At 47.3% G+C, this 19,347-nt stretch overlaps 1 protein-coding gene across 1 annotated transcript in view; it reads right to left on the bottom strand.

The window, feature by feature from the left end:
* TMEM181 (transmembrane protein 181) overlaps nucleotides 1-19,347 on the bottom strand; it is a 77,504-nt gene that overhangs the window by 34,656 nt on the left and 23,501 nt on the right. The gene's annotated exons all lie outside the window — the stretch shown is intronic.

Genomic DNA, 19,347 nt, shown 5'->3' with positions numbered 1-19,347 from the left:
CCCTTCTGTAGCCACCTCACCTCAGGTCCAGGTACAATGTCCTTCAAGTTCCCAGGTCAAAACCTCTGCAGCCATCTTTGGCCTCTCTTTTCTCATGCCCTGCACCTGATCTATCGACAAATTCTTCAGAATACAGCTAGACTCTGGGGACTTCTCCTTCCTCAGGCAAGCCCTCCGCCTTTCACTTGGATTAAAACAGCCTCCTACCTGGTCTTTCTGGGGACCCTGGGGTTCAGTGGGAGAACTCTCACCCTCCAGGCGGGAGATCCAGGCCAATGCGCCTGTGCACACCTACCACAGGGGAGGTTTTCCTGGCGCTCTGATGCTCCACAGACTAGACAGAAAAGGCTGGAGATCTACTTCTGAAAAACCTGCCCCTGAAAAGCCCATGCATGGGTCACAATAGTCCGATGCTGTTCATACGGGCTCACCATGAGTCCAGAGCCAACACGACGGCAGGTAACCACCACCACCTGGTCTTGGTACTGCCAAGTTAAGCCCCCTGCACTCTGGTCTCTACCAGTCAGTTTACTGAAAGCCACATGTATCTTCTAGTCTCCACAGTACCCCGTATCATTCAGAGTATCAATCGAAAATCTACAACACAAATGTCCCCATCCATGTTTGAGGGCCTGCCCCATACTAACCCAGCCCCACTCTGAAGAGGGACAGGAGACCCTGGTTTCAGAAGGGATGTCCTCCAGGCTGTCCCTCCATGCCAGCCCCTGGCCTTCCACCCTGGCTCCTGGATGGCAGGTGTTGCTAGGTGTTGTTGCCAGTCAGCTGAGACTCACAGTGACGCTCTCTGTACAGTAGAGGGAAGCGCTGACCGGCCCGCACTGTCCTCACGATCGGGATCTCTGAGGGCACTGTTGCGGCCATGGGCAATCCATCTTTCTCACTGACCCTCTATGTTACCAAGCATGGTGTCCTTCACCAGGGGCTGGTCCCTCCTGATGACATGTCCAAAGCACATGAAACAAAGTGTCTCCATCCTCACTCCCAAAACAAACGCCAACAGGCCAAACCCTCACTTCCCGCCCCCCACGACGAGGGCACAGAACCTGAAGGGAGGTTGGTGGGGCTTCTAGAAAACGTTCCCTGGCTACTAGAAGTGCCCCTCTGTCTGAGTGGGCATGACCACGTCTGTGAGAAGCTGCAGCCACACCACACAGGAGGCTAGACACTGTCAACAGGCCCTGGATGGAGCGGCAAGAAGAAAACCCTTCAGGTTCCGTGTGAACTAAGCCACTGTAATGAGATATCCTAACAGGACCAAACACTTCCTACAGTACACACACACACACCCAAAAGATAAGACACAACAGAAACACAGCATTGTGGGAAGCCTTCTCTCAGGCCACCTGAGAAAGGGAACACCTTTTCTGAGCAGGAAGCAGACAACAGCCTCCCTCCCTCACCCTGGCCATCCCTCCCAACCTCCCTGGAGAAAGCACCTGCCCAGCCCACAGATGGCACACAAATGGCTAAAGGCTTGGAGGCTTATATTTGCCTGGTGAGCTACTTCTAAAAGTCAGCCACTGAAAATGAAGCAGTACAACTCAGACAAGCATGGGGGTACCATGGGTCAGAATCAACGCAACCAGAGTGGCAGCTGTCCACTGAGCTGTGGGGTCTGACGGGGTGGCTGTCCTGAGAGGAAATGCTTGTCCACCCTTCTGCCCTGAGTGGAGCCCACAGTTCCCTAATCATGGCTGCTTCCTGGCGTGGTTTGGCTTTTTCCTTCGTGGTCTCAGATCTTCCCTGCCGAGGTAAGTCAGTGAGCACTCAGTTACAAATTCTGACGGCTTTTCTTCTGTTGCCTCCTTCTCCGCAGGTCTCCACTAGGGATACTGAGGGAGCACCGACACAGGCAGGCAGGTCAGCGCTCCAAGGGCCAAACCAGTCAACAGAGGCCGCAGGGAGGGCCCACATCCGGGAGGCCAGAGGCGCCAGCATATACAACTGCTCTCACAGGCCCTAGGAAAACATCCCAGCATTCTAGAACCTGCTACTAGTCAGTCAATACCCCAATCCCTACTTTAAAATTAAAAGGGGACTTTAAATCTAGAAGCCAGTTTACGCCTTTGTTTTCTCTTTCATAAACATACAAAACTAAACAAAAAGGCTGATGGAATGAATGAATTGAGCAAGAAGAGGGTTGTGTCGAGAAAAACGATGACGTTCAATACTGCAGAGTCCGGAGCCAGTGTGAAAAGCTGAAATTCCTGTTCTTTCCTTTTTAGTATTTGAGAATCGGGAGGGCATGTAGTGTTCTGTCCCAGCAAGCATGTGTCCTGCATCATTCCGTTTCCTCTAGATACTTTTCCTGACTCTGTTTAAATAATACACCCAAACCAAACGCACCACCACCAAGGTGACTCATAGCAACCCTGTACAGGGTTTCTCAGAGTCCTGGCATGGCCCTGTGGGATAAGCACTGGACTTCTAACTGCAACATCAGCAGTTCAAACCCATCAGCCACTCCCTGGAAAATGTACACAGAGTTGCTGTAAGTCAGAACCGACTAAAATGCACTTAACAGCATATGGTTTCTGGGACTGTAAATCTTTAGGGGAGCAAACAGTCTTTCTCCTGCAGAGTAGCTAGTGGGTTTGAACTGCTGACCTTGCAGTCAGAAGTCCAGTGCTTATCCTACAGCATCACCAGAACTCCTTTAGGTTTTCAGAATTGATATAAAAATAACCTCTTCTTCCCTGCTCCAAAGCACTAACTTGGTACCCGTCGGTTTGGGTTCAAATCCTGGTTCCCTCACGTCCTGTTGTACAGTAGGAGGACTTCAGCTTCCTCATCTGTAAGCTGGAGATCCATATGGGGATGAGGTTAGGGAAGGAAGGCACGGAGGAAACCCTAAATGGTCAGGGTGGAGACAAGCACAGGAAACCAGCCGCAAGGACACGGCGCCTGCTAGAGCGTGAGAGGGCTTCAAAAGGCCATGGGGAAATGGCACTAAAAGCTACTGGGATTTGCCCACCAACTTTCTGAAGCCCCCTCAGAGTACTTATGCTTTTGACCCTGCCCTACTATTTATTTATTTATTTATTTTTTAGTTTCACTACAGCTTTCTCTCTCTCTCTGGAAGACCCACTGTGTAAAATCTCCCAACTGCCCTCTAGGGACCCAGGCTGAGGATGATGAAAAGGCAGAAGAGTGTGGTGTTCACTAGGTACACGTGTTGGTACCACAGGGAGCATTCCTGAGAGGGAGAAGCGTGGTGCTTCCTAGGCATGCACTGGTACCGTAGGGAGCATCTCTGTGAGGCAGCCACTATATCAGCCCATTTTACAAATGGGAGTGCAGAGACCGAGACAGATGCCCTAGTTATCAGGTGGGAGATGTGCAGTTTGAGCGTCTGATGATCGAGGGCTAGAAAGATACCCACCACCTCTCTCTCACTATCTGACCTCCTCGCCTAAATCTTACCTTTCTAAAAAACCTACAAATGAATGGGTATCGAGAAGAAACTTCTTAGGAGAAGGACAGAATAATACAAGTTACAAATATAATATGTTACAAATAATATATCTTCAGCAAGCTTCAAAAAAGCCAGTATATAAATATTTAAGGCCCAACAGTCTCAAAACACATTTAATGAAGAATGTTCCCTTCAAGGGGCCATGGGACCACCCGTGTGGGCCCTTCCAGGACATAAGCCCAGTGGTTCCCACGTTGACTTGGTCCTAGAACACCCTCCTAAGGCCAAAGGAGCAAGGCAGCAGGCCAAACACTGGTCAGAGGGTGGGACCCTCAGAGCAGTGTTTAGGAATCAATCTCCCAGCAGTGTGCCATGCTAGCTCCGGGCTGTGTGGCCTGGTGGCTATGAACAGAGTTGTGGAGGACAGCAGGGTGATCTGGGCAAGTTACGTCCCCTGTCCAGGCCTCAAGAGGGTGTCTTCCTCAGGTGGCTGTGACAATTTAGTGAGTTGTTACAGGAAAGTCTGACTCGCTGCCAGGGGCTGAGGCAATGGTTAGAACGGCCAAGGGTGTGGGCTCTGGGCCAGACTACCTGGGCTGCCATCTCAGCTCAGACTTATTACCTGTGTGACCCTGAGCCACTCACTGGACTTCTCTGCACCTCAGTTTCCTCATCTATCAAATGGAGATGCTAACAGAAACTGCCATGTGGGGAAGGTGGGTTGCAGTGATGGAATGAAATGAGATGTGTAAAGCATTTACAACAGTGCCTGGTACACAGCAAACACGCAGAAGATTTCCTTTTCTTATTTTTATAGAAATCAGCTTGATTCAGGGAGGGGAAAAATCTAAGAGAAACCCAAAATCAAACCACTGCCATCGAGTGGATTTCGACTCATGGTGACCCTCAGCAATGTAGAGTAGGACAGATGCTGCACAGGGCTTTATGTTACACAGGCTTCTCTGTTACACAGACCACTTGGTGGATTCAAACAGCCAACTCTTCAGTTAGTAGCCAGAGCAAATCATTGTTGCCACCAGGGGCCCAAACAATTCTGATGGGCGTTCCGGTTGCCAGACTAAGCCCAGTATCCCCTCTGAAGTCTCTGAAGACCACGGACACAAAAACCAGAACAGGCTCCACTGGGCTTATCTGGGTCATACCTTCCTGTCAGCGGAAGAGGAGTCTACTCGAGTGTAAAACGTGCTATTTGAAAATTGTTTCAAACGCACCAAGCAGAACACAAACAAAAGTCTACTTGATTTCAATTTGCTACACTGAGAGCAAAGCAACAAAGGAATGTGAAAATGACAGCTTAGAGTGACACTATGGCTCACATAGCAAGTCCTGCCCTCAAGGACTCCCTTCCTCCTGGGGTCTCACTTCCCATCCCCCTGGGACCAGAGAAGCAGTTCTGCCTGTAAGTGGATTTTGCAGGAAACTTAAGAGCACACGCTTCAGAACTGGGAGCTCTTTTTTTCTGGCTGGCTTTGATGGCAATATTTCCTGCCCTTCTGAAAAGAGCTGGCTGGACCAGATTTGAGCAGGAGGTGACATGGGACCAGATTGACAGGGGGACTGACACCACCCACCCACCCACCCATAGGTAGCGTGGCCTAGACCTCCCTTTTCTCCTGGCTTCCCTTCCTGTTCCTGTAACTTGTCACCTTTGTAACCACTGGGCATGACCCTCAGTCACATCAGCCATTGAGAGCATTTTGAACCCAACAGGCACTGGTGTTTCATGCTTGTTTTTTCAGCATATTTGTATTTGCTATGTCCCAGCCCTGAGCCATTCAGATTGCTGCGTGGTGGTGGCTGGCTAATCTCCAAATGAGGGCACCCCAACATCCCCAGCCCTCAGTCCTCACTTTCATCCATGCCCAAGACCTTGTCTCCCAAAGATGGTGAGTTAATTATCAACTCCACCTGGTCTCATCTCCCAGTCCCAGATCAGGAAGGACACCAGGACTCCAGTGCTGGCTTGTCCCCAACGTCACCCAACAGCCCATAAAACTTGGCCTCTCTACTGCCTAAGAACAGAGAACAACCTGACCCACTCCCCAGATCTGTGGGAACCATCTTAAACATGCAAGTGGTCCCTCCGAGAGGGGTCACAGCTAAACAGGACCCCAGCCAGCCCCTCTCACCCGGTATTCCAAGCTGTGCTGTTCACACAGAAGCCAGGAATGCTACCCCCTGGGGTTGGGCAGAAGCAGTACCACCTGCCCATCTTGCCTGGGTGTTAATGACCAAAAGTCCACTGCCAATCCCCCCGCCCCTCCCACGATATTGTGCTCGTGTGGTTGCTGCCCAGGCCATGCTACAGTGACCAGCCAAAGTTAGAAACTTCTAGGGACTCAAGAGGGGAAAAACCAATCCTTTCTTCCACCTCCCATTTGCGTGGCTGCAACACCCCAGGATGTCCACCTATAAAGAAGCCAGCAAAGAATCCACGCAAAACCTTTCTGCCTCAAGTAAGCACAAAAGTACACTCAGCCCTGTCTCAGAGTGACCCTCGCCACAAGTGTAGCTGGGCCACTGGAGCCTCCAGTCCCAGGCAGGAAGACCCACAAGTCCCTCTCTGTAGCTTCTGGCAGCTCCACTCAAGGCTGTTGCTGTTGTAGTTGTTAAGTGTTGTAGGGTCTATGCCAACTTACAGCAACCTTGCATAGGGTTTCTGTGGAGCAGCTGGTGGGTTTGAACTGCTGACCTTGTGGTTCACAATGCTTATCCCACAAGAGACCTCTTTTTAATTCTCTCCTTCTGTTCAAGATGCCCCCTTGGGGGAAACCCAGGTGATTCTGCTGCGTCAAAAGCAGGCTTTAGGGACAGCATCCATGGGGGCCTTTGACCGTTTTTTTTTCCTCATTAAAATCCCTGAACTTCACAAAAGTCCTAAGGCCCAAAGTCAGCAGCTTGTGAGACTCATAAAAGTCTATTTGCTGGCGATCCAGGGAGGCGGTGGCACTGTGATAACGAGCCAACATCATCGAAAGGCATTTAAAGAGCCTTTCTTTACCAGCTCTGACCTAGCTCACAAAGAGCTCAGTGGACACTTTTTAAAACAGGTGATGAAGGGACCACAGGCCCGGGACCACTGAGGGGGATGGGACCACTGATAAGTAGGGGTACCTACTAGGGCAGTAATCACAGGTCCAGGACCACGGACGGGACAGGGATCAAGGAGCAGACAGCCACTGACAAGCAGGGCCACTAGGCCGGGCAGGGAACAAACACCTGGAGCCAGACAGATGTGGCAGGGACCAAGGAGCCACCAGCCAGGTTAGAAGCTACTAGTGAGCTGCGCCATCTACGGAACAAGACCACCAACCAAAGACCACTGGGCCCAGAGCCACTGATGTGGCAGGGACCACAGAAACAGCTGGGGCAGAAGCCACTGACCAGGGTAGGGCCAACGGCCAGCATAGAGTCCACTAGTGGAATGGGTCACCTACGGAGCAAAACCAACAACCAGGGACCAGTGACGGACAGGGCACCGAGTGGGACCGGGCAGGCTCTTCTTCAGTCGCCCCCTACCCCCGGCGGCCCTGAACAGAGCGGGCGCCGTTTCACCGGGGGGGAGGGCGTGCAGACGGTTCTGGGGAACTCCCCGGGACCCTCCCTGGGCCACATACCGGGGTCCGAACCCTCGCCCCTCGACGGACCGGCCCTTCCCCGAGCGGCCCCTTGGCTCTAGGTTCCACGTGTGCAGGGCCCAAGGCGGCGCTGGGCAGCACACCGGCCAGAGACGGCCGCCCCCTCTGCCCGCCCGGTCCGGCCCGGCACTCACGGCTCCATCTCGGCCTCAGCCCCGCAGAGCAGCCGCGTCAGCCGCAGGCGGAGCAACAGCAGCCGGAGCTGCCGGCTTCACATAGCTCATCAGAGGGCGACGCGCTGATCACGTGTGCGGAAGCAGAGGCTGCGCTCGGCTCAGGGCGGGGCAGGGCAGGATTGCTGCCTGGGGGCGGGGCCTGGTGGAATGGGCGTGGGCGGGGGGCGGGGCGACGGCGTGGTGGGTGCGCGGCCTGGAAACGTCGAACCTGACTCGCAGTCAAGGCCCTCACGATGGATCCTGGTGGGATGAAGGAATCAAACGATCCACAGCGGAAGGCGACAGCACATTCATTCACTCTCCAGCCTCCAGGGCAGCTTAATCAGGGCAAAAGAATACACCCGATGGGTCCATGAATGTCCTATAGTGAGCTGAAAAACTATGGTCCCGACTCATAGCAACTCTGTATAAAGGATTCGCAGCCTGAAAAATCTTTACGTCTTTCTTCCTCTTGAGGAGCGGCTAGTAGATTCGAATGGCTGAACCTGCGCTTAACAGCATGATGTATATCCACTATGCTGCCTGGGCGCCTTTGCAAAAACTATTTTCAGTGAAAATGATCTGCCACTTTCCCCTTTCCTAAAGGGATCTGTGACCGCAGTAAGATTAAATTCTTGTTGCTAGCAAGTCCACTCCATAGAAATACCTTATGATCCAGCAATACCTCTACTTCATATTTACCCACAAGAAGTACGAGCCATAACCCTAGAAGATATACGCACACCAATGTTCATAGCAGCACTATTTACAATAGCAAAAAGATGGAGACAGCCTAAATGCCCATCAATGGAATACTATGCTACCTTGAAAATAACAAGGAAGCTGCAAGTCGGTTGCAACTCATGGTGACCCCATGTGTTATAGACTAGAACCACGGCCCATAGGGTGTTCTTGGCTGGAAGGTCCCTGGGTAGGGCAAAACTGTTTGCCCTGACTGCTAACCTAAAGTTGATAGTTCAAATCCACCCAGTGGTACCACGGAAGACAAGGCCCTAAAAATTCTGACACTTCCTCTGCAGTGGTTCTACACTGAACACATGAGGTTGGAATGGATTCGATGGCAATGGGTTACTCTTAAAGAAAAAGGTTGCCAGGTCCTTTCTTCTGTGGTACTACTGGGTGGATTTGAACAGCTAACATCTAGGTTAGTAATCAAGTGCAAACTGTGTCACCAAAACCCCCACACCCCAAACAGACCAAACCACTTCTACGGAGCTGAGTTCACCTCCTAGCAACCTTATGTACAGGGTTTCCAAGACTAAATCTTCATAGGAGCAGACGGTCTCATCTCTCTCCCATGCTGCAACTGGTCAGTATGAACAGCCAAGCTTGCAATTAGCAACCCAATGCTTATTCCACAGTGCCACCAGGCTGCCTAACCATCACCAAGGACAGAAAACTTCTCCCTTTCCTGGGAGCCAATACCCTTTTCATACAAGACCTGGGATCTGAGTCCTCACCGCTACTCACTGATTCCCCTTCATCTGCTACGCAGCACCACTTAGACTAGCTGGAGCCCTTCCGTCCTCGTGGGCTCTTGAACTGATGGCCTCCGTGCCTCACTGCTGGTGACCTCAGGCTGCTCTCTGTGCCCTGTCACAGAGGTGCTACATCGGACAGTTTATCAGAGTGAGCCAAGGTTGTCAGAGCAAGATGCACGTCATGGTCTTTTCCCACCTAATCTCAGAAATGACAGTCCATCATTTTTCTTCTATTCCATTCGTTAGAGAGGAGTTCTGGTGGCAGAATGGTTAAGCACTTGGCTGCGAATCAAAAGATCAGCAGTTCAAAGCCACCTGATGCTCATTTGTTAGCAGTGAGTCACTAGGTCTCTCCCACACTGGAGGAGTGTGGAGTGTGCAGGAGCATGAACATCAGGAGGCGGGATCATGGATATTGCCTACCACAGTGGCCATATGAGTGTCCCGGGGTTACCATAACGGTCACAAAGCAGGTGACGTAAACAACATTCTCTCACAGGGTGAGGCAGGACCATGCCTGCCTCTGACAGCACTAGGGGAAGATGCTGGTGATTCCAGACATTGCGTGGCTTAAAGTTACAACCTACTGCATCCCTACCGCCAAATTCCCATGGCTATCTTCCCTCTCTCTGTCTCTTCTCTTTTAACTAATTTGTTGGCAGAACATTCTCAAATAATTTCAATATTCACACACCACCCTCCCCAGCCCTATGGGGATTGGAATTATCATCTGAGGTCAGTTACTTTTCAGTCTGAAGAAAATTACCTTTTGCGTGTCTTGTAAGGCAGGTCTTTTAATAACACATTCTCTCAGCATTTGTGATCCTGAAATTTATTGGTATCACCTTCATTGTTTAAAAGATCGTTTTTGCTGGATATAAAATCATGGTTGACAAGGTATTTCTGTTTTGTTTTGTTTCCCTTTCAGCAGTTTGAATACGCCCTCTGGCTCCCATTGTTTCTGATGAGAAGTCATCTGTTCCTCTTATTAGGAGGAGAAAGAGTCCCTTGTATGAAATGAACTGTTTTTGAGTTGCTACTTTAAGCTTTTTCTCTGTTTTGGTGTGGATATCTGTGTAATTATCCTAGCAGGAGTTGGTTGAACTTCTTAGATATTAGATTACTGGTTTCAAATCCATTTGGGGAAGTTTTCAGTCATAATTTCTTTGAATGGTTGGTTTGCACCTTTCTCCTGATCCTTCTGTTATGCATATATTGGTGTGTTGAATGCTGTTCCACATTTCTAACAGGCTTTGTTTATTTTTCTTCACTCTTTTTTTCTCTACGTTCTTCAGATTGTACAATCTCTCCCTTCTATCTTCAAGTGCGCTGATATTTTCTTTTCAGTGACTGTTGAGTCTCTCTAGTCAGTTTTTTCATTTTGGTTACTGAACTTTTCAACTCCACAATTTCCACTTGGAAACAGATGTTGAGTCCCATCAAGTCGGCCATGACTGTTAGCACAACAGAACGAAATACTGCCTGATCCTGCGCCATCCTCACAATTGTTATTACGTTCGAACCCATTGTTACTGCCACTGTGCCAATCCATCTCGTTGGGGGTCTTCCTCCTTTTTGATGACCCTCTACTTTACTAAGCATAATGTCCTTCTCCAGGTACTATTCCTTCCTGATCACATGACCAAAGTATAAGAGACAAAGACGTGCCATTTGGACTTTTAAAGAGCATACTGGCTGTACTTCTTATAACACAGATTTGTTTGTTCTTCTGGCAGTCCTTGGTACTTACAGTATTCTTCTCCAAAACCATATCTCAAATGTGTCAATTCTTCTGTGGTCTTCCTTATTCACTGTCCACCTTCCACATGCATATGAGGCTATTAGAAATCCCATGTCTTGCATCATGCACACCTTAGTCATCAACTGATACATTTGCTCTTGAACATTTTAAAGAAGTCTTATATAGCAGATTTGCCTAATGCAATATGTTGTTTGATTTCTTGACTGCTACTTCCATGAGTGTTGATTGTGGATTCAAGCAAAACAAAGTCTGTGACAACTTTAATCTTTTTGCCATTTATCAAGATGTTATTTATTGTCCTGGTTGTGGAGATTTTTATTTTTCTTTGCATTGAGGTGCAATCCATACTGAAGGATGTTGTGTTTGATTTTCATCATGAAGTATTTTCGCTTTTAGCTTGTATCATTTGCATATTGCAGGTTGTTAATGAGTCTTTCCCCAATCCTGATGCCATGTTCTTCTTCACAGTATCCAGCTTCTCAGATTATCTGCTCAGCATACAGACTGGATAAGTATGGTGATAGTATACAATCCTGGCACACACCTTTCCTGATTTTAAACCATTCAGTATCCCTTTGTTCTGTTTGAACGACTGCCTCTTGGTCTATGTACAAGTTTTCTCATGAACTCATTTCAGTGTTCTAGAATACCCATTCTTCACAATGCTATCCATAGTTTGTCATGATCTACACAGTTGAAAGTCTGTGCATATCGATAAAACCTAAGTAAACATGTTTCTGGTATTCTCTTCTGTCAGCCAAGATCCATCTGACATCAGCAATAATATCCCTCATTCCACGTCCTCTTCTGAATCCAGCTTGAATTTCTGGCAGTTCCTTGTTGATGCACTATTGTAGCTTTTTCTGAATTATCTTCAGCAAAATTTTACTTGCCTGTGATATTATTATTAATTAATTGTTGTTAGATGATTTCCACATTCCATTGGGTCACCCCTCTTTGGCATAGATGCAAATATGGAGTCCTGGTGTGGGGCTTTAGAATAAAGCATTGTACCACAAGGTCGGTTTGAACCATGAGGTCAGTAGTTCAAACTCACCAGCTGCTCCTCGGAAACCCTATACATGGTTGATATGAGTCAGAACCAACTTGACAGCACTTAACGACATGGGGCTCTTCCAATCAGTTGGCTAGGTAGCTGGCTTGCAATTTTCTTGGCATAGATAAGCGAATGCCTTTAGTACTTCAGCAATTTGTTGAACGATTTCTATTTGTATTCCATCAATTCCTGGAGTCTTGTTGTTTGCCAATGCCTTTGGTGCAAAATATCAATAAAGACAGAATTTCTATCTTTATTGACATTACGTAGTGTACGAAACATTGTCTTCGTGGCTTCTTTTACTTATTTAAGTATGTATCCTTTGGTCCTTAGAACAAATTTATAATGACTGCTTTAAAGTCTATTAAATCTCTCACAAGTGGTTTCTGTCGCCTGCTCCCTCGTCCCACCCCTCATGCAGGAAATGTTTCCTAAATTCTGTTTTCACGTCCCTGGGCATCTTAAAAGAAGTTAAACACATTTATGGGTTATGAAATACATTTGACCAAGTAGCTTCCACCCTACTGTTATGCTATGCCCATAGGGCCTGATTCAAGAAGGAAAACTTTACAAAAGTCACCCAGCTTCTACAGAGTCTTCTACCCAGCCCAGACCCTGACCACTATACAGCATGAGGGATAGAAGACAAATTTCTGAAAATCTTGATGTCCAGACAGCCAACCAAGGTTGAACAGATAAAAGTTCTTTATTATGCAAACGTGACACATTGATGAGATTACATTACTATATGAGGCAAGAGAAGCTAGAATTAGCAGACAGATTTTAAAGCAAGTAATTAGAGTAAGATAGGCGTCCTGGTGGTGTCATGATTAGGTACTGAGCCGCTAATCAAAAGGTTAGTGGTTCAAACCCACCAGCTGTTATGCATTAGAAAGATGTGGCAGTCTGCTTCTGACAAGATTTACAGCCTTGGAAACACTGTGGGGCTGTTCTAGTCTGTCCTGTAGGGTGGATATAAGTCAAGTTTGAGGGGAACGCAAGCTATTAATGATGACCATTCATGGCCACTCTCTTGCATTATCCTCAGAGCATAGCAGAGATACAGAGGTTAACCCCATATGTTTCGGGGGAGAACGACACTCCATAATGTTTTCAAGGTTGTGACTTTTCATAATCGGATAGCCAGGCCTTTCTTTGGAGGTGCCTCCAGGTTGGTTTGAATCACCAACTTTTCAATGCATAGTCAAACATTTAACTGCTCGCTCCACCCACAGAATCTTTTAGATCTGGTTTTGTTGTTAAGTTTTGACTCACAGAGAACCTGTGTAGGGTTTCTGAGGAGCGGGTCTGAACTACCAACCTTGTGGTTAGCAGTCCAGTAGTTTCCTCCAGTTCTGTTTGAGTTTAAACCCCCATGAGATGAGTTGTAGGACTTTGTCGTATTAGACCTCTGCAAGTTTAACTTGCTAATGAGTGGACTGCAGGCAGCAAATGGGCTGATGGTGCCTCTCCCTAATGCAAAGGCTTGGGCAACAATACCAAAAATAAAACAATCTAGTTTTTCCATGATTTCATTGTTTTTGAATCCACATGGACGCCTCTGTGAAAGTCTCCAAATGCTCATAAAACACCTGCTCAGGCAAATACAGAGTGAGTCCTAATGACACCTTTGAGCTCTTGGATTTGGCTGTGCCTGAGCTGGTTCAATGGCCCAATAAGCTCCCCTTCTGGATCAGGCACCATAACTTGGTATAAACAAGAGTATAAACAAACCCTAAGCACAAACAAGTAGAGACCCAAGAATAATACCAGGATGACCCAGACATGGAGAAATGTCCACCAGAGCGAGGGGTATTTACAAACAGGAGGGAGAAATGAGGAGGGGCACTGCTCTAGGAAATGGCATCAGGCAGGTTCCAGGGTACACCTGAGATCAGGACTGTGGTTGTTCAGTGAGAAATATCTTGGCCCATGCTCCCATGAGGGACTACCAGTTTCAATTCCCACCCAATTCTCCTCAAGCGCAGCCACTACCATCTGTCAGCAGAGGCTTCTGTGTTGCTAGGATTCTGAACCAGTTTCAGCAGCACTTACAGACTAAGAGAGACTAGGAAGAAAGGCCTGCTGATTTACTTCCCAAACTCCACCATTGGCAACTCCGTGAGTCTCACTGCTCTAATTCCCTTGTGCTTAGGGTCACTATGAGTTGGGGGTCGACTTGATGAAAGCTAACAACAACAATGTTTGTCTTAATACACAAATGTTCTCATCAGTGGTGACGTCGTCCACATGGATGATCTAAAAGCATTGTCTAGAAGCTGAGAAAGGTCAGTCAGTCAACCTTGAATAGTCTAAGATCTGTGCTCTCCCAAATGAACCAGCTAGCTTCGGATCAAAGAATGCAGAGCAAATGTTTTGTTTTCATTTTGTATAAACTACAGATCCCTGGACTTCTGGTATGGCACTGTAGGGTCAGCACTGGACAGCAACCACAATGCAGGCAGTTCAAACCCACCAGCTACTCTGTGGAAACTCTTTGCAGGGTCGTTATGAGCTGAAACCAACCGACTCAACGGCACTTAAGGAACAAGAGATCCCTGTTTAGTGTAACTCCTAACTCAATGTTGTCATCCATACCCAACCTCAAAAAAATTTTTTAAAACACCTTCTTTGGACTCTCCTTAAGTCACCATAGGGGTCCTTGTGGTGCTGTGGGTTAAGCACTAGACTACTTACTAACCACAAGTCAGCAGTTCAAAACCACCAGCCAACCTGGAGAATAAGGATGAAGGCAGTCTGTTCCTGTAAAGATTTACAGTCTCGGAAACCCTAAAGATCTGTCCTATGGCAGATCTCTGAGTCAGAATTGGTTAGTGAGTGAGTCACCTTGTCGTCGATGGAACCCAGAGCAGTCCAAGGTTAGGGAAAGAAAACAAAGCCGAAGTCTGAGGTGTAGAAATGTAGGTAGGCATCGGGAACTGGGAAGCACACATCACAACTCCACCAAACAACAGTCCACGGATGGGTAGCGGCAGAGGGCTGGCAGCCAGGGCCACCCCAGAGAAATGGACTGTCCAAGTCCTGCCAGGGTCCAAAGGCGGCTGTCCCTGCTACTGCCCCCGAAGACCCTGTGAATCCACACCTATTCATAGTGGCCAGTCCAACAAGCAGGGATGATAAGAGATCTGGTCTGGGATTTGAACTTACTTAAATTTAAGCACTTAAAAAAAATTTGTTATTGTGGTGAAATATATGTAACAAAACAGTTTACCCATGTTTACACATACAATTCAGTGATCTAAACGACGTTTGCCACACTGCACAAGCATCACCGCTGTCTACTTCCAAATTGAATTTCAAGTCTGATTCACACCAGAGTTCTTTTTTCTGGACATAGCTAATTGGCCCCTGGGTGTGCAAATGGTTAGCACACTCCATCTGCTAACTGAAAGATTGGACATCTGAGTCTGCCCAGACAGCCCAAAGAAGAAAAGGCTGGTAGATCAACTCCCCAAAGAATACAACCACTGAAAACTAGAAGCACAATTTTGTCATGAGCCAGAATCACCTAGTGGTGAATAGCTAATTGAGAAACAGCCTAAATATCCTTGAATCTGAATTGCAAGAGTTGCTATTGCCCAGTAGTTAGACTGAGCTGTATTCCCAGAGCTTGCACATGTGTGAGAAAGACAGGCTCTGTACAGCATGGATCCAGGTGGAGATCGACAGGTTTGCCTGAGACAGAAAAAGGCTCTCAGACGTCTCCCTGTGACTGTAAGCCAGGTCCTCTAAGGTGTCCATCCCTTTGCAAGGAAGGGCACGCTCAGAAAAGGGCACATGACCTCTTCTCATCAATGACACACGAGTTTGGTTTCCTTTAAGCTTTTTATTGGCATACACAGTAATAAGGAACCCTGGTGGAGCAGTGGTTAAGCACTCAGTTCCAAAGTGAAAGGTCGGCAGTTGGAACCCATCAGCCACTCCTTAGGAGACCAGCCTGGCAATCTGTTTCCGTAAAGATGGAAACTCTGTGGGGAGAGTTTTACTCTGCCTTACAGAAGTCTCTATGAATCAGAATCAACTCAACGGCACACAACATAATATAGAAAATTAAGGCAATCCTGTGCACAACTTGACACATATTCACAAGTGGAATAGACCTGTGTAACCAGCATGCAGATCAAGAAGCCACAGGCTGCCAGCACCCAGACAACCCTCTTCTGTCCCCTTGTCACTGCCCCCTCGAGGAAACCCTTGTCTTGATGTCTAACATCATAGCGTTGTCCTGTCTGCCCATACTCTCTATAAAAATGGAGTCAAGATGGATGCACTCTTTATCTGGCTTCTTTTGCTTAACATCATGTTTGTGAGAGTCATCCTCACTGCTGTGTATAGCTGTCAACTGTTTACCTAGTTTGTGTGTAATATTCCATTATGGGATGTACCACAATGCATTTATGCACACCACGTTTGATGAGTATATGGCTCGATTCCAGTTTAGTCTTATGAATTTTGAGGTTGTTGTTATTAAGTGCTGTGGAGCCAGTTGCAGCTCATAGCGACCCTGTCTGTATAGAGTTCCTGAGGCTGCAAATCTTCACAGGAGCAGAAAGCCTCACCTTTCTTCAATGGAGCAGTTGGGAGGCTAGAACCACGGACCTTGTGGTTTGCAGTTCAGTGCTTATTGTATGGAGCCACTGTGCTATATGTTGTTTGTTGTTGTTGAGTGCCATCGAGTTGGTTCCGACCCTTAGCAACCCTGTATAGTGTTTCCAAGGAGTAGCTGGTGAGCTTTAACCGCTGACCTTGCAGTTCGAGCCGCCTTTGCAGTCCAGTGCATTAGCCCACAGAGCCACTGTACTATGCAGTGCTCCTTACTTAGTACATAGGCATCCTGGTGGCTCAACAATTAAGTGCTTGACTGCTAACTGAAGCTTGGTGGTTGGAACCTACAGCCTCCTATTACTCTCCCATCTATGCTGTGTTGGTTCTTTCTTCCCCAGTAAGTGTAAATGGTCACAGAGCTGTCATTTCTCAATAATGCCGAAGTACATAGCTAATCCACAGCCCAGCCTGCCAGTTTAGGACGGGCGAGCTGTCTTTTGAAAACTGAGCTTTCACAGTTGTATTCTTGGCTTCCCCCTGTTAGGAGAACACTGTCAGCCATGTGCGGTAGCTCCCCAGGTTCTCCCGGGAAAGAAGAGCTGCGGCGTGATTAGTCATAAAGCACTAATGAGGCCACCAAGATGACAAGCAGAGCAGGAGCAAAAAGGAGAGTAGCAACTTCACCTTCTAGCTAGACGGATGCAGGAGCTGTAACTATCTATCGCAGCCCAACTTGAAACCCAGGAATATTTCACCTTGTTTTGTTTATGGTGCAGCCCATTGATACAAAAATTCAGCGGAGCAGTTGAAGACTGTCTGTCACCCAGATTCTCTCACTGTAAAACAATCTGTGATTCAGTCAGACTGTTCTGTGTACACCAGATACTATCTATGCTGTGGAGGCTACATGCTAGGCTTCATAGGCTGTATGTTTGTATTCGATATAAAGCAACTTTCACTGTACTGATTCAATCTGTATGCTGAGCAAATCATCTGAGAAGCTGTATGAAGAAGTATGTGGCATCAGTAATGGAGGGAGACTCATTAACAATCTGCAATATACAGATGACACAACTTTGCTTGCCAATAACAAAGAGGACTTGAAATACTTACTGATGAAGATCAAAGAGCACAGCCTCCAGTATGGATTACACCTCAATGTAAAGAAAACAAAGATCCTCACAACTAGAACAATAAATAAAATCACGATAAACAGAGAAAAGATTGAAGTTGTAAAAGATTTCATTTTGCTTGGATCCACAATCAACACTCATGGAAGCATCAGTCAAGAAATCAAACAACGTAATGCATTAGGCACATCTGCCGCACAGACCCTCTTTAAAGTGTTCAAGAGCAAAGATGTCACTTTGAGGACTAACGTGCACCTGACTGGCCTAAACCATGGTATTTTCAAGGGCCTCATTTGAAGTGAAAGCCAGACAATGAATAGGGGAAACTGTAGAAGAACCAACACATTTTAATTATGACAGTACCACGGACCACCAGAAGAACAAACAAATTTGTTTGAAGTATAACTAGATGCTTCTGGGAGGCAAGAATGGCAAGATTTTGTTTCTCGTACTTTGGACAAGCTGTCAGGAAGAATCAGTCACTGGAGAAGGACATCATGCTTAGAAACGTGGAAGGTCAGCAAAAGAGAGGAAGACCCACAAAGAGACGGACTGACACAGCAGAAGCAACAACGGGCTTAGACATAACAACAGTTGTGAGACGGCTCCAGGCACGTTTCCTTCTGTTGTTGCGTAGGGTCGCTATGAGTCAGGACCAAGTTGAAGGCACCTAACAACATAACAGCATAGGAAGCAGGCTGCAGTTGACTTGCTCTCCTGGGAGGTGGCCAGATTTATTGTTGTTCCTTCCAACTATGGTGAAAGTGTCACTAGGATCCAACTCAGTTAATGAAGTTGTTCCTGGAACAAAGACTCAAATGCCTGATGGAAGGACAGGCAGACAAAATGCTCATGTCACTTTCCTGCTTAACACCCTCCCCTGACTTTGCAATTCTAATGAAAACCAAGTTCCTTACTATGACCTGGCCTTACCTCTCTCTGACCACTGAACGGCAGCCAGGCCGGTCTTTGGTTTAGTTTGTTCATTATCTGTCCACCCCATGGGAGCTGGGACCCTGTCTTGTTCCTTCTGTGTTCCCAGCACCTAGAACAATCGCAGCCACACAAAGTATGCTCCCTAGTTATTAGCCGAGTAAAAGGGTGGATGAATGAAGGGTGACCCAGTTGCAGATTAACTTAGCAGAGGCTTTGTTCTCGCCTCTGCCACCTGCATAGGGACCACGTTGTCACTATTCACTAGCTCTCTTGCCAATAAGTGTTCCTGGAAAATCAAATATATAGACAGGAACCAGTCAGAGTCAGCAAGTAGTGGGAAAGAAGGCTGGAACAAAACTAAGCGACGAAATGTTCTGTGGGTTCCTTTCCCATGTTGCCAGACCCTCAGGAGACTTCAGGAGACGATATGAACTAAAGGGGCTACATCAGATGATCTTGGGATTGCATTAAAAAGGGGGGCACTGGTTAACCTCTGGGAAATCATTGGGCTTTTGAAAAGATTTGAGGATAACTGATGATGTAAGCTCTTTCTGACCATGTACTAGCCTATGTATGATTTTGAGGGGCAAAAACAGCGGTTCCCACTTCAAAGCTAGTCATGTCAGCCATCTGCCATCCTTAAGCGCAAGAGCAAGTAAATAATTACTAGAATCCCAGCTAACAGAGGGGAATCCCTGACTGGCACAAAGGGTTAAGTGCTCACTACTAGCCAAAACAATGGCAGTTCAGACTCATCCAGAGGGGGCTGGGAAGACAAGCCTGGTGAATTGCTTCTGAAAGGCCACTGCCTAGGCACATGTGGGGTGGCTGTAAGGTGGAATCCACTCCACATTAACAACAACCAACTTACAGAAACCTTCTGGTTCAAACTTCCCTTTCAGAATGTGAGTTAGCCTGTCTTTTTCTCCGGACCACAAAGCAGTTTATTATCCAAGTAATAAAATCAACCCCGATTAATGTAACACCAATCTAGGTCCTGTGCCCCCAGGCTCCTAAAAGAGTCCTTTCATAGCCCCCAAACCTTAGGATAACTTCAGCCATAGGCAATGGAAATATTTTCCTATCAGATCTCTCCCCCCCGCCCCCAAAAGAAGGCGGCAGAAATGAAACTAACCACTGGGGG

The sequence above is a fragment of the Chrysochloris asiatica genome, unplaced genomic scaffold (assembly GCF_000296735.1).
Source record: "Chrysochloris asiatica unplaced genomic scaffold, ChrAsi1.0 scaffold00117, whole genome shotgun sequence".
NCBI lineage: Eukaryota > Metazoa > Chordata > Mammalia > Afrosoricida > Chrysochloridae > Chrysochloris > Chrysochloris asiatica.
The sequence above is the reverse complement of the archived record's forward strand: the minus strand, read 5'-3'. Positions and strand labels throughout refer to the sequence as shown.